The 16,675-nt window shown below is 38.8% G+C and overlaps 1 pseudogene; it reads right to left on the bottom strand.

The window, feature by feature from the left end:
• The window catches only part of LOC145800759 (LEAF RUST 10 DISEASE-RESISTANCE LOCUS RECEPTOR-LIKE PROTEIN KINASE-like 2.4), a 49,028-nt pseudogene extending 37,637 nt beyond the window's left edge, over positions 1-11,391 (bottom strand).
• Between the last annotated feature and the right edge of the window lie 5,284 nt (positions 11,392-16,675).

The following is a 16,675-nucleotide window of genomic DNA, read 5'->3' as shown; positions in this document are numbered from 1 at the left end:
TGAATCCAACACCAAAAATTCAAAATCAGTCCTTTAGAACCTCAGTTCCAAGAGGAAGGTGAAACACTAGGTGCTTGTGTGCAATAGTATGGACTAAAACACACACAAGAGCATAAAAGAGAGGGAAAGAGAGAGAGAATGTGTATCTAACCCTAACCCTAGAACTCAAACCCTAACAATGGCTGTCTAAGCTCTCAAAATATCTTAAGTGTCTAACCCAAGTGTTCTCCTTTTGCAACAAGAGAGAAGGCCCTCTCTATATGTCTTGTAAAGCTTACAAGACAAGCTTCATAAGAGGGAGATCCCTCCATACACGTGTATGGAGGGATGCAAAAGCAAGACAGCTGTCTAAAAATATCTGCAAAAGCAGATGCACAGCAATCGGCCGGCCAAAAATGTCATTTTGGCCAAAAGGAGTGCCGGCCGGCAGAAAATAGTGCTGACCGGCAACAAATAGTGCCGGTCGGCAATATATATTGCCGGTGGAAGCAAAAACCAGCCGGCAGCCTCTAGCCACTGCTGGTGGTGAGTGGGGATGCCTCACAAGGCATTCCCTGTCCCTCCAAGGCAGAACACAAGTGTTTGGTGTGAAACCAGACACTAAACGGTCGAGTTCGGAGATCCTGAGGCAAGGCGCGCGAGCTGAGACCTCCGGGAACTCCAAACAAACACAAACATGGATAATCACTGAGTGTTCAAACAATGACGTCCAAGTCTTGAGGACGGTCAAATGGGGTGTCTACAATCACTCTTGACTTGATTATCTTGGCATAACGTCTGGCCAAGTCTAAGCGAGTTAGGCCATTTTCTTTATGTGCGTTGATCCAATTTTAAACCAATTTGTTTAGTCATTGTCATTCATTAGTCCATTTGTCCATGGTGATGTTAAAGCCCAATACACAAGAAGTAATGCCAAAACGAGAGGTTCCTCTAAAACAAGAGAGAAAGAGAGAGACTATACTGTTGACAATGAATCTCCGAAAAGAGTAAGCCATTAAGTAGAAGTCTCTCTTACATGTTTTGAGCAACCTCAATCAGTTGAAATCATTCTCAAGAATGAAAAAGATAGATGGTTAGATGATTTGTTAGAGTGAGACTCTTAACATGAAAAGTAAGTAAATGAAAGCTTGGAACAACAGACAACAAGTTATGTATGCCAATTCATGAGACAAGAAAGGAATTAACCAAAGCTTGAACCAATTTAAAAGGCTAGCACTGCCCCAAAACAACCTTTAATAAATGAAAAACATAGACTTAAAGCTCACAAAAAAAAAAAAAAAAAAAAAGGGGTTTAAAGCTCACAAAAATAGCCTAAAAGAAGCTAATCAACAAAAGAGGAAATAGGGCTAGTGAACAAGAATAAGGAGGGGTGGCTAACCCCTCCATTTTTGAAACCCCAAAAACATGATTTGAGCCCTTTTTTTAACTTTGAAAATCAGTATAGAGAACAAAGGAAAAGAGTGGAAAAGTAAAGGTTTGAGCTATAGGTAAAGATATAGAATGAGAAAACTCTCTCTTGTCTTTTGATAACTCTCCAAACCCAAACTTAAACACTTAAAATAGGATCAAAACAACACGAAATGATAAGAACTAGATAGCAAATGAAAGATTTGAAGGCAAGAGAGAAGAACAAGCTTATACCTCTCAAAGAAGTTAGCTCTTGCTTGTGATCCAAACTAATTATCAACTCACCCTCAAGCTTGAATTAGGCTTCTCAAAGATCAACCTTGGCTGTAAGATGGTGAGACATGGTTGTGTATGGTGTATGGAGATGACACAAGGGAGGTAGGTTAACTCAAAGGTTGCTTGCTATGGAAGAAGGAGGAAGGAGGAGCTCTTAAGGTGTATATAAGCTTTCTAGAATTTTTTCCAACCTCCAAAACAGAGGCTGGACCTCATTTTTATAGAATGTGAGCTCAAAAGGTGATAAATATCTTCAAAAATGGACAGCTGGCAGGGTCTCGCCCAGTACAGTGTTTCTTGCCACCAAAGCCCGACCGGCCATTCATAGCCATAGCCGGCCTTCACTAAGGCACGGCCGGGCATACATGCCCCCCCCCCCCCGGTTTTTTTGCTTCAAACTCAACTCAGAGTGGTGAAAGGTCCAAAAATAAGACTCAGAGATTCAAACAAGGTAAATATTGATGATTTGAGGTTATTTTGAGAGCGTGACTGAATCTGAATTGCTATGAATTCAAAGCACACAATTCAACTTTCATCATCGAGTGTATCAAACTAGGCGCCTAAGTCTTGCGGGCGGTCAAAACAAGATGTCTATAGTTGCCCCTCTTTGACAGGGCTTGAGCAGTCATGAAATGACGTGAGTGAGTGTCAAAGACCCAAGATGACTCCTTTGACGAGGCCACAAGGCTTGGGCAAGAAAGCAAGACATAAATTAGATTGGTTGCGCTTGCAAGTGCCTACGTATCCCTTTCCATGGAATCAAACCAACGTAGTTCAGGGGCAAAATGCAAACATAAGATGCAAGAACCTAACTTTTGATCATGTAATGAGGCCATGCAATGAAACATTTGATTGAAAATCCAATGCAAAGAAAATGCCACATTTAAACAAACTGAAACAAGGTACAACAATTCTAAGAATGAAAAGAACTAAGTAAATATACAAGCCTCGCGTGGGAAACATGAGCCAAACTAAATTTCATGTAGAAAGGATGTAAGAAAATTATGCAAGCCTAACTACGCGTCGCGTAGGAAAGGCGAAGGGCAACGTAACCATCAAGCACACCCGAGGTCTCAACCGAGATCCTAACGCGTTGCACGCAAAAGGAGGAAAGGTGGTGTGAACATCGGGCGCACCCAATGTTTTTAACCGAAGGTACAATCCTAACACATCACACGGGAGAGGAGGAAAGGTTGGTGTGAACACCGGGCGCATTCAAATGTTTTTAACCGGAGGTGCAATCCTAACACGTCACACGCAAGAGGAGGAAAGGTTGGTGTGAACACTTGGCACACCCGAATATTTTTAACCGGTTTGCAATCCTATTGCGTCACATGCGAGAGGAGGAAAGGTTGGTGTGAACATCAAGCACACCCGAATGTTTTTAACTGAAGGTACAATCCTAACGTGTCACACGCGAGAGGAGGAAAGGTTGGTGTGAACATCGGGCGCACCTGATGTTTTTAACCGATTTGCAATCCTAACGCGTCACACGCGAGAGGAGGAAACGTTGGTGTAAACATCAGTTGCACCTACTATTTTTAACCGATTTGTAATCCTAACACGTCACACACGAGAGGAGGAAAGGTGGTTTGAACATCGGGCACACCCGAATGTTTTTAACCGAAGGTACAATCCTAACACGTCACACGCGAGAGAAGGAAAGGTTGGTGTGAACATCGGGTGTAAACTCGACTTTCTTTGCGCGCCCCCCTTTCGGAGAGGCACGAATTGGTCTCTTACAGTTCGGACTCCTGTCACAGTTCAGAATCTAATCTCACAAAGTGCAATGTGAAACTGATAAACACCAAAGAGTCCAATCCGGCAAATCATTTTGGAAAATCGATTTTCAATCAAAAAATGTCAAAACTGAACTGCTTTGCCAGATTACAGAGTTGCCACCTAAATATTTTATTTTTAGGAAATTCAGGAAACCCCGACTCGTGCCAAAGGCCACGTGTCCGTCATCATCAAAGTTGCCTCGGCTCGGGAACTTGGGTATGAGAGAGGAAGGTCCTGAAATGAGCACCCCCGCTCGCCCGATCAAAGATCGGCCTCTGCTACCATGATATGTTGTTTCATAAACACATGTGTTCTTATTCTGATTATTAGCTAACTTTACTATGTGACACACACACACAAGTATAGACTAAGTCGCAAGGCTTGGAACAAACTCAATTCATGTTTGTTTTCGAAAATGGTTTAAAAATGCCACTCTCAAGTGGGCTAAAGCATGGATTTGCCATCAAACATGATGGACTTAAAACATGATTTTGCCACTTCGCAAAGTGGGCTTAAAACTCTCATTCGTTGAATTGTTCCAATTCAAGCAACAAGCCATCATTCACAGGCATTCAACAATTAATCACTTAAGCACATAGCCTCATGGCAAGCATGCTATCATGGCAACACTCACACTTATGCAAGTATGTTAAAGCGTAAAACTTACAGCGTACTCCGAGCCAAAACAAATGCTAGTTAAAAATATACATGATCCTAACTATACAAAATACCTAATGCAACACATGCAATAATGCAAACTAAATAGGCTCGGCTATCTAAGATGGCATATGAATGCAACACTTTGATAACATGTTTTGAAACACGTATTCAAAGAAGTGTATTGAAATAATGATGCAGTTTAAATGATGCGCTGAGCCCAGCGCATGCAAGACAAATGAGTGAATGCAAACATGCAAGCATAAAGTAAGCTAATCAAAACATGATCCCTAATCTAACCAACGAAAGCAGGTAAATAAAAGGGAGAAAGACGTGGGGTTGGAAGACATGCACACACACACACACACACCCTTATTACAACATTGTGCCCTCACGAAGGACGGTCCGAATGAATAAAAGCTAAGCTAAGCTAATCTAACTAATCTAATTAAACTAATTAGACTAATTATTACACAACAAGATAAAGGAATAGCTAAGTTAAGCCACTTAATTATTGCAACACTTAACTAATTAGCACACTAATTAATTAAATTACAAAACCAATGAATACTAACTAAACATGCAAAACAAATGTTAAAACTACATTGCTTCAGTTCTGCCTCGGGAAGCAGAGGATGCATGCATTGGTTTTTCGCCTTGAAAAGCCCACCAGTTTGCTCTTAAGAGGCTGTATTTACAGGGTTCCTCCAAGAACTTTCTGCTCCACCTTACCAACCCATTGTTGAGGAATACACCAGTGGCTTGCCAGCCATGAGTGCTTGCTGCCGACCATCTGCTGGCCAAAGAGAGGCACTGTCGGCCAAGGATGAAGCCTTGCCGGCCACTGGTGTGCTGAATCACCAAACTTCAACAGAGCACAAACAGAAGAAAATGGACGGTTTTCCAAGAACATGTTTGTACTGTGCCCCTCCTTATCATCTCAAAACATCAAAGGAGAGGCACTCTTGGATCCAAAACCACCAGTCAAGCATATTCAATGCATGATGGCCAAAGATCCAAGTTGTGTACTTTCAATAAATGCACAAAATCAAGACTCAAAAGACAACCACCCTATCATGCATGATCAAGGGTGATGGAGACTAAAGGAGATTGGCTCATTTCATCACTTTGAGTATGAAATGGACCAATCTACCTTGTGTTCAATAGAACGTCCGATTGAACACATGCAATGCACACATAACATGCTTATCTTGGTCATGTTTTACTTGATTCATTTTATTTACTCATTTTAGCATTACCAAGCCATTCTTTAGTTGGTTAAGTCCAAGATGAGTGTCCTCTAATGAGAGAGGGGTCAACCAAAGCATGGTTTAAGACATGAGAGAGATCATGCCTTTGGCTAGGAGGAACCCTCAAAAGAGAGTTAAAGCCATTGAGCATAAACTCCAACCCAAACTGAAACACATGCATAAGGTTAACCAACCCTCAAAACAAACAGAAAAATGAAGAAATGAGAGAGGTTGCAGACTTTTAGTGCTGAAATGGCATGACAAATAATGCTAAAACATGTAAGCAACACATGCACAACATGTTAAGGGCCAAAAGCATTGAAACTAGTGAAGAGCACTACACTAAAGGCATGCATTATCAAGCTTAAATGACCAAACCAGCTCTAGACAGAGCTTAAACATGCCAAATCAGTAGCCAAAACATGCTGAAATTTAGGCACAAAAGGCAAGAAAATCATGCACACATGTTGGCTCACAAGCAAGACACAAAGCACAACTCTCAAAAGCAATGAAAGAGTGATATATGTGAGAGTATGACAGTGATATATGCACTAAAATCACATGCCAAATGGTGCTATCGCATGCAAACATCCCAAACAAAGCATGTTAGAGGCCTTAAAACACAAAGCTAGCAAAGGCCTTTACACTACAACCATGCAAGATGAAGCTCATATGACCAAGGCTACCCAAAACAGAGTTAAAGCATGCTAAATTAGTGACTAAAACATGCTGAGATCAAGTCATAAGAAGGTAAAAAAACATGCTCACATGCTAGGCCAACTACACATGTAAACAAGACACAAGGAGGGGAGGCCACCCTCTCCTATTTTGGACCTCAAAACCAACTTTTTGCCACTAAAATTTCCCTGGCATTTAGTGGTTTAAGGGCCAAAAAAGAGTTGTTTGAAAAACCTTAAAAGATGGCACGATACTTAGCAAACAAGCTACAAAAGAGGGTAAACCACCCCTAACTCCAAAAAGGCCTTAAACCATCATTTTTAAACCTTAAAAACAGAGGTTTTTGTAGTTAAAAACTAGGTCAAATACAACATGCAAAGGTGGTCAAACAAGTGACTAAAATAAAGCTTTAAAGAGGTAAGCTTAATACCGTTGAAGCACAGTAACAAACAGCATAATTTCTGAGCCAAAACCAGCCTTGAGAACTCAAATAAGGCCTCCAAGAACCTCAGGTTCAAGGAAGTCTAATTTGATTAAGGGGTTGTATGCAAATATGTAGAGAATTTCCACCTTCAAGCACAAAATAGGAAGAGAGAGAGGATTCTAGAGAAAGTGGCCAAAAATTTTGCTTACAAGATTTTGTGTAACCCCTCAAATGGGGGAGAGACCTCCCCTTTTATAGAAATGCAAGCCAAAGCTTGCCTTCATCCCTCCATACACGTGTATGGAGGGGAGCACTAATGCTCACCAACTGGCACAAAATATCTAAAAAAATCTACTGATGCATTGGTGGCCGGCAGGGGCTCATCAATGGCCGACAAGCCAAAGTTTATGGCTAGCAGTGCCCAAAAGTGGCCGGTAGTGCACCTAAAGAAGCATGCTGAAAGGACCAACACATGGTCCAAAAATGAGACAAAATTGATGCAAGGTTTGGAAAGCTCAAACCTGTGGCGTTCCACCGCAGAATTCGAGCGCTCGACGAGCAATCACACTTGTCACCGGATGTACTTGCGAGAACATCCAAGTCTTGAGGACGGTAAAAAATGGGGTGTCTACAGGGTGCACTCGATATTTTTAACCGATTTGCAAACCTAATGCATCACATGCGAGAGGAGGAAAGGGCAACAAAAGAGCAAACAAGACTTAGAACTCAGTACAAAGAGAAATCCAATTACAAAGTGTAAACACGAGTTAACGTAAATCAAAATGATGCACAAAAAGTGATATCTAAATAATAATTTGAAAATCAAGCTGTTTGATTTGATTTTTGATTTTTTTTTGAAAATTGATTTTATCCAAAAAGCAACATGCTACAGTTTTACAAAACAAATTACAATTTACCAAAACAACTAACGAAATATATATAAACTAACGACATGATTCACACAACACAAGTTGTGAGTTTAACCAAAACAAACAAGTTATGAGTTTAACCAAAACGATCCAAACAAATCACATTAATTAACAAAACAAACAAAAGCAAACCAAACCTTTTGTTTTCTTTTCCTTTAACTCTCTTGTTCTTTTTTAGATCAACACCCCAGAACACTAAACAAAAAACTGAGTAAAAAAAAAAAAACTGAGTTATACCGAGAGTCGACCGGGCCTCAGTGAAGCACAGCCGGGCATCAACACAGCCGGCTGGGCTTTGACAGCGAGGCAGGGGCAGATCGGGAAAAACGCACACCATGGCTTATAAAACACAAACTCACCCCTATTTTGCACACACCCAAACCCAAAAACCCTCATATTTATGTTTGTGTAAGTTACACCAAACTGGTCATCACTGTTATATATCTAATGCCTACAAAATAGTATAATTATTTTTTTTATACCCATAAAAAATTGTAAGAATCATGTATATTATTATACTAGTAATTGGTAAGACAATTTCAAAAGATGAGAAGTTATATATGTTTTTGCCCTCCAAAGTTCGAATCCTGGATCCATCATTGATACCCATTAGATATGTGACAGAGATAATCCATTACAACTATCTGATAGAGAGATCTGAATGACTAAGGCTCATGGGGTAATGTTTGGAGCCTATTTTGATAATTTGAACTGTTCATATTATAAAATTTGTTGAGTAGATCATTAATGAAAAAATCAAGTTAATTAGATATTTGTAACTATATAAAAAAACCACATTTTTTTTTGTAAAAAAATAAATAGCTATCATAATTTTGATAATGTTTTTAAAAATAATTAGAATCCAATAATTGGGTTATGAATGTCCGATTAACTTAATTTTTTATATGAATAATATATTCGCCAAACTTTATAATATGAACGGTTCGAATCATCAAAATAGACTAAAAATAAATCCCTAAAAACCTCAAAGCAACTGTCACAACAACAGTCCCTATATTCCCCTTCCTCAACCATTGGTACTGGGCTTGACTTGAAATTTTTGGGAACTCAAAATTTTCAAATTTAATAGAATTCATCAAAGTTCTATAAATTTATTGATTAAATTGACTCTGGAAAATATGTAAAATGTTATTAACGTCCACAATTACCTTTGAAATAAGGTGTACTCTATTTGGAGCAATTTAAGGTCTAAAGTGAAGTAGCCTTATCCCTAAATTTGAATACCTTTGTGTGAAGCAATCAAATTGAAAAAACATCTAGCATTTTTGTTCTGAACAATTTTATAGATCTTGATTTAATTGTTCTATGAAATAAGCATAATAGTATTATTTGTAGAGGTTCATGATATTACATAATTTTTTTATTGTAACTAGTTTTTAAACCCTAGGTAAAATCTGAATTGTATTAATCAGAACTGTCAAACACAAGCAAAAGAGAGATACAGTTTACCTAATTTTCACCCGTGCACATTACCTTGGCAATAGAAGTATGCATTGTGAATCGCACAATGTTATGGCATGGCACGAGTGTAGTTGAAGAATCTGGTGGTGATCTTGGGGGAGAAGACATTAAGGCTTAGGCGGGATTTGCAAGGATTCTAGGTTCCCTTCTAGCTTCTCTACCACCCTATTCGTTGATGGCTGGTGTGAGGGATCGGTTTGTATGTACCACAAGCCAACCATAATCATCTTCCTTGCACTTTCATTTCCCTCATCATTCATAATGCCATGCACTCCAAGTTTTTCATCGAGCTCAAGTCTCTTGTATATCCAATGTGAAAAATATATCTCACTTGTGTGATCAACTTTGACATCAATATTCTTTCTTCCTCCGACCATTTCTAGAATCATCATTCGATAACTATAGACATCTGACTTGTCTGAAACTCCACCAAAGTTTCTACAAAATACTTCTGGGGCAATATAACTGACAGTCCCTCTAGCACCCAATAGTGATATGATACTCTCTTTCTGTGGGCACAGTTTAGCAAGGCCAAAATAGGAGATCTTCGGGAAAAAGTCCTCATCTAAAAGAATATTGTGAGGCTTTATGTCAAAATGCAAAATTCGCATGTTGCAACCATGGTGTAAGTACTCTAATCCTCGAGCAATGCCAACTGCAATTTTGTACAATGCTTCCCATCCCAATTAGTGATATGTCAAGGAATTCCTATCATATATGAATTTCTCAAGAGATCCATTAGGCATGAACTCATATACACGAACTCTATTGTGACTGTCAAAACAAAACCCCAGGAGATGTACAATATTAACACGAGAAGTCGTACTAATGGTTGCAACCTCATTAATGAAATCTTCTCCGTTGTCTTTCAATTCTTTTAGAACCTTCACTACCACAAGGGAGCCATTTTCTAGATTTCCCTTGAAAACACAACCATAGCCTCCTTGACCTAGTTTTACTCTGATGGAGTTGGCCATTTTCTTGATGTCAGAGTAAGTGTACCTTTTTGGAACAAGAGATCCATAATTCTTTAGAAAGGCCTTAGCATTTCTATATTTCTCTATTTTAGTCTTCCAAAAGAATATGGATTGATCATTGTGTGATACTTTCCTTTTGATGCAGAACAATTGGATTATTAAAATCTCAATTCCTGCAACAACAGAAGGAGTTGTAAAATGAGAAAAATTAAGCTAATGTGGCAGACGAACAAAACAATTATCTAAATAGACTCATGCATATAAATACAGGCTAATGACGTATATTACCTGTTCCTAAAATCAATAGCAACCTACTTCTTTTTGCAGCCACTAGTTAAAAACATTTGATGTATATAGATGCATCCAAAGTTATTCATGCTTATAGATACTGAACAGAGGTATATTACCTGTTGCTAGAATCAATATCACGTGTTTTATTCCTATAAATAATGCCAAGGAGAAAAACCTCAGGCAATTTGTTAAGACAGAATAAAAAATTTAGAAGTAATAAACAAAACAAGCACACATGCTTACAAAAGATTTATGTGGTACTTCTATAAGTCTACATCCGTAGGCGAAGAACATGAAAGCATTTTACTATGAAAATAGAGAACATGATGAGTCAGTTCTCTCTAAAACCCCTCTACTGTACAGAAGCTCCCAAGATCATGAACCTGAAAACTCCAAAATGATCCCTTACATATAAAGATTTTGGATTAAATCATAAATAACAGTATACTTTATGCAGTAGAGAAATTCCAATACCGTGTTTTTCCCACTCAATGCATTGGAACTTGGAGCTGTTGTATCGAGGACAATGGCCTCCTTTGAGGTGACACTCACCGCATTCCTTTGACACATCCAATCTGAGTGAGAACTTAGAATCCAATACAGAGAACAGATCTCTGACATTTCACTTCATGCTTAACACCAGTAGTTTAATAAGTGCACATCTTTGCAAAATTCTCTCATTAATATAAAAGAAGAAATTGATAAGGATCATGAGGCTATTTATAGTAACCTGTGTAGCCTGAGTAGCCTTTGTAATCATTGTAACTGTGATTACGGCCAAATAAATCCTTAATCTGCTTATCAGGTGCACCGCTGCTGGTGGGGTATTTGAAGAAGGTGAGATTGGGAGAGACTGTAAAAGAAACAGAAGGTGTAGTGGGAAGAGTCCTATTCAAGTAAAAAGTGAAAACATCACAACTTTTGGATTTTATGAGCCTTTCAAGCCTTTTGTCAGCAACATTGAGGACACGTTGATCATTATAAAAATTGCCTTGAAGTTCATACCAATTTTGGTCATCTATACCGAAATTGAGTTTTAGAACTTTTTCCCTGCAATCTACAGTGCATAACCCACAATGGGGATAAGTGGTGCTGGAGTAAGGGAAGCTGATTTCCTCAAGATTTCCACACTGGAAGGACTCTGGATAGTGTTGGAATGAGTTGTTGTCTTCTCCAGCAGAGTGAAGAAATAGTAGGTAAGAGAGGACAAAGAAAGCCAAAATGGAGGGAACAACCATTGTAGATTCACAATTTAGCAGATAATAAGAAAACTATAGTTTTAACCCCGACCATGTTGTATTCCGGACTCGGGTTTCGTGGTTTAATATTGTTGTCCATGTCTTGTTTTCCTCCTTTAACTCTTTGAATTTGAGCTTTGGAATATGTTGGGCGTGTTTGGAGCAGATTGGTTGTTAGTTGGTCTAGATTGTTGTTGCCCAGATTTTGGCTTCTTCGCTCGAGCGAGGCTTCTTGCACTCGAGCGAGCCTTGTGAAATTTCCTCCTTTGCTAGAGAGAAGTTTCTTGTGCTCGACCGAGAATTGAGAGTCCTCAGGTTGCTTTCCCAAACGTAGAATTTCTGGGAAGGTGACGTGTTTCGCTCGAGCGAGGCTTCTTGCGCTCAAGCGAGCATGTGCATCTGTAAAACTTCTGAAGCTTTGCATTTTACGCTTGAGCAACGCTTCTTGCGCTCGAGCGAGGTCATTTGTTGTGTCTGGTCGCTCGAGCGACAACTTCTTCGCTCGAGCGAAGGTTGCATATATCAGTTCGCAGCAAGGTGATTTTACATCACTTTTTGATCATCTTTTCACTCAAAACCTTAATCCAGCACTCTCTTTCTCTCTCTACAAATACTCCTTGATCTAAGGGTCTCTCAACCCTAGTTCCTTTGATAAAAAGATAGAGCACCTTGTGGGCTTCCTTTTGATCCGAACAAAGTAGAGTTTAGGCATTCTTGAAGTTCTTCTTCATCTCCTTTGAGCTTCTACACTTGAGGTAGGGATATTCTACACTTTGTTATGGTTTTTAACCTCGGTATTTGTCATTTTGTATCAATGGTGGAATTTGAAAAGATTTGGTAAAGTTAGGATTTAAATCTCAAAAGTTAAAAAGGGGTTTTCCATCTAGGATTCTAAAACGACTATGGGACCTTGTGTATGATGTTCTCTAGTGATAAAATGGTGAAATTTGGCCTTAGGGTTAATATTTGGAAAATGAGGAAAATTGCCCTAATTTGTGTTAAATGATTATTTTGTATAAATAATGAAACTCATATGGAAAATATGAAATTGGGGAAGTGTATGAATGAATGGTGTAATTGGATTTGATAAATCATTCACCTATAAAAATTTGATAAATTATCTGTTTGATAAATTGTACATCTGTTTAGAAATATCTCTCTTGGGCTATCGGTAGAGGATAGCTATGATTGTCGTAGAAACTGTTTGAGGACTAGGTGAATTGAAACTGGTCATGTGAATTATGTCATTGAATATGTCGGTTTGATTATACCATTGAATATGTGATCTGAATAGTCATTGTACCTAACAACGCTTTTAAATACATTGTATATGTATTATTGTTTGGGAGGAGATAGGGGATGGACTCCATTTTAAATTAAGGTGGCCGGAATGTCCAGGGTGAAAGTCCTGAAACCTTATATGTGTATATTTGGGTGTCGATTCTTTCGGACAAGAATCCATAAAATGGCAAGAAGTTTGAAGTGTTTGAATAATGAATGTTATTGAAATGTGAATGAATAAGTTGTAGTCTCATTTGGAATTGTTTAGATGATAAGGAACTATACTTATGCATTGATTTGAAATAAATGAATGGAAATGGATTAAGTTGTGGTTATCAAAATTGAATGGTAATGGGGAGAATGTAAGTTTGCCTTGAGTATTGGACTTTTATCTGACATTTATATCTTAGTTAAATCTCATATATCGTGTTAGTTTATCTCTACTAGGCTTTGGCTCACCCTACTTGGGACACCGTTTTCAGGTACAGGTGACATGCCTCTTCTAAGGACGCAACTTGGGAGGACTTAGGAGTTGGAGACTTGTTTTGTTATTTTTGTGTTTGAATGATAATTCAAGCCAAGGGCTTTACATGTATAGAGCTTAGGACTCTTTTGTTTTAACCAAGTGATATCTTGGAAAGATGTAAGCCCGTAGGGCGTTTATTTTGTTATAATCAATTAGTGTTACATGCTGTAGTTTCAAAATGAATATTTATAAAAGTGTAATGCATGTAATATCTCTTGTAATATAAACTCTGATGAATGAAAGTATAACATTTTCTATTATGTTTATGAATCCTTTGGGTTGGATTATCCTCTTTATTTTGAGGGCGTTACAAAAACCCATCAAGAGTCTTTGTATAATGTTTTTTAAGCATCTAGTCTAGCACCATAGAATTTTCCAGATGTTGATCATGTTGGTTTGGCTTCATGACCCGGCAATTGATTTGGAAATACTGTTAAAGGACAGAGGACTTGCACACAGAGAGAGAGAGAGAGGGAGAGAGAGAGAGTGTGTGACAACCCTCACCTCTGATTAATGTTAAACTGTGACTGAGCATGATAAGTAACTGATAAGAACGAAATTCTGAACTGATTGTATGAGTGTATTGTTTTGAATGCATTTCTATCTGTTTGATTTCTGAATGAATCCGTTCATGCTTTAACTTTGAACTGCAAATTGAAGGTCTTATCGGCGACCGAATCAGAAATTGATTAGTGTTTTATGCTAATTAGAATTTATGCGATTTTATGGTAGGTTTAATTGAAATTTGATTTGGAACGATTAAATTAGATTAAATAATGTTAAATTATTGAATCAAAGTTAATTACACTTTTGCCATACTGGTGGGCCACTTTGTTGATACATGTTTGGAGCTTAATTCATTTTTGTCACACCATTTCTTCATCCACTTAGAGACCCAAACCGTGAAAGAGAAGAGGGTAAGAGAAGATTTGAGTTCAACAAGAATTTGACTTGGAGAATTAGGAGAAATTGAAGAGGACTTGCAAAATTGGGCTTCCATACCTTGAAATTCAAGACCTAGGTAGGATACTCATCCTTTGGGTTACATATTTAAGTTGTTACTTGCATGGTCCATGGTAAAATTGGTGATTAGAGTCTAGAATTGGCTCAAAGTGTTGTATTGAGCAGCTATGGTTGCATGCATGTTCAAGCCATTGAGTTTTGAGGTCTTCTCTATGAAAATTTCTACATGCATGTTCATGTTTTTGTTATAGTCCATGACTTCACCATGATTTTGAGCTCAATCTTACATTTAGTCATATTTTAGAGCATTGGAGTTCATGTAAACTCATGCATGTTAAGTTCTTGCATCATTCTTGAAGTTCTTTGAAATTGTGTTCAATTGGCTTACTTTTGGGCTTGATTTCATAAATTGATCTTTGAAACATCTTGTACTATGAGTCTTCAAGTGTTTTCCAGGAAATTAGCCCAAAAGAATCGAGTTTGAAGCTTTAGGAGTTGAATTTTGTGCTTGAGGATCAATCTAGAAATTCCAGATTTTAGATCCACGCATGAGCGGAGGACTTCACACTCGAGCGTACACTCTAAGTACATGTACTTCCGCTCGAGCGTAGAAAGTCACGCTCGAGCATGAAATGCATATGCCCAGAAGTTCATATGTTTTGTAGTCCGCTCGAGTGAGAGAATTCACGCTCGAGTGAGGATCTGAGTCTCACGCTCGAGCAGAGATCGAGCGTCCATCGAGCATGAAAATCGTGCATTCAGTACTTTTCATGAGTTTACAGCCTGCTCGAGCGGGGAAAGCCACGCTCGAGCGGAGCTTTATTGTCTGCATGTCTGCTCGAGCGTAGAAAGCCCCGTTTAAGCGTGGACCCCTGTTTCAGCAAATTTTAAAAAGTGTTTTAAAGTACATTTTTGCGTCCTCATTTCATCCTAGGCATTCCTAGGCCTAGTTTAAGGCATCTTAATGAGGAAAATGTTATAGAACCACACCGAGTCAAGATTAGGAGCTAAGTTATTAATCCCAAGTGTGTGTTCGTTCTGCCACTGTAGGGTTGGCATTCGAGGACGCTCATTAGCTGCCTGTAGCCCAGTACTCTGTGAGCAACAATGTTGTAAAGATATGTTCAATTATGATTATTTTTTGAATGATCAACTGTACTGCTTACTGAAATGCTATTGTTCAATGAATGAATGTTCGTCCTATTTGTAAACTGTACTCATGGCATCCATAGCAACTTACTGTTACTGTTACTACTACTGTTATAGAGATCTCTATCAGTTCCCATGTTGGAACTACTACTGTTTACTGTTACGATGGCCATCAACTGACTGTTCGGTCTGTTAAGATCTATTGTACTGTTTTGCTATTAGATGTACCACATATGACTGCTTTGGTTTATAAATGACTGATATGACTGTTTAATTACTGAAAGGACATTCATTCTTAACCTCTTTACACAACTGTTATGCACTGGGCTTTAGTTCACTGTTTATATTTATATGTAGGTGTCCAGGCACCGAACCGATGCTAGGAGCATCAGGTTAAGCTCCCGTTTTGTCAAGCCAACCTTTGTGCCTCACTTTGAGGTTCCATGTCTGTTCAGGCTAGGGCTGCTCTGGGGTGTCTCAGTTCCACCCTTCTGTCTCCGTTTTCTAACAAATGTTATAGACTTGACTGTACAGTTACAGTTAGGGACTTGATCCCTGACATAGATGTTTGCGTATATGTTGCATATATATGTTTTGGTTGTCAATGTGGTATGTTTATAAAAAGTCTTTTTGCATTCAGACTGTTACAGCTCATTGGACATCTTTCATTTACTGTTTTGGCTTCCGCCAGCCCCTTTATTCTGTATTTCTGTCGTTACTGTTAAGCAGGCCTTTGGTAATCACGGATTACTGGCTGGTTGCATGCTAAACCCATAAGGGCGGGTTTGGGTCGTGACAAAGTGGTATCAGAGTGATACAAAGCACGAGTTATACCGCATACACGTGTCCAAGTGAGCTATAGGATGTCCTAGAAAAGTAATTAGGGCATTGCATGAGCACGAGAAAGTGTGTGTGGCTACGATATGAATATATGTGCTAATGTGCTAATTTGCTTAAGTCAGCAACTTCCTATGTTTATTATTACCATATTGCCTATAGTGAAATGGACAACGCAAGAAATGCCGATGAATTTGAATCACCTGAGGCAAGAATGGCAAGGTTAGAAAGAACAGTTGAACTGTTGACTGAAGCCCTAAGGCAACAATAGAACCAACAGCCCCCACCACCTCCAGTACAACCAGAACAAAATATTAATGATGATATAATTGCCCTGACACAGAAGTTCAGCAAAATGAAACCACCATCATTCCAAGGAGGCCTTGAACCATTAAAGGCTGAAGCATGGGTTCTTGAAACCAAAAAATTGTTCGTAGTGTTTCCGTGTTCTGAAGCACATAAGGTGTTACTGGCTACCTTCACTCTACAAGAAGAGGCTAGACGGTGGTGGATGCTTGTCCGTGACAC

This window comes from Camellia sinensis, chromosome 10 (assembly GCF_055761805.1).
Source record: "Camellia sinensis isolate YWXY chromosome 10, ASM5576180v1, whole genome shotgun sequence".
Classification (NCBI taxonomy): Eukaryota; Viridiplantae; Streptophyta; class Magnoliopsida; order Ericales; family Theaceae; genus Camellia; species Camellia sinensis.
The sequence above is the reverse complement of the archived record's forward strand: the minus strand, read 5'-3'. Positions and strand labels throughout refer to the sequence as shown.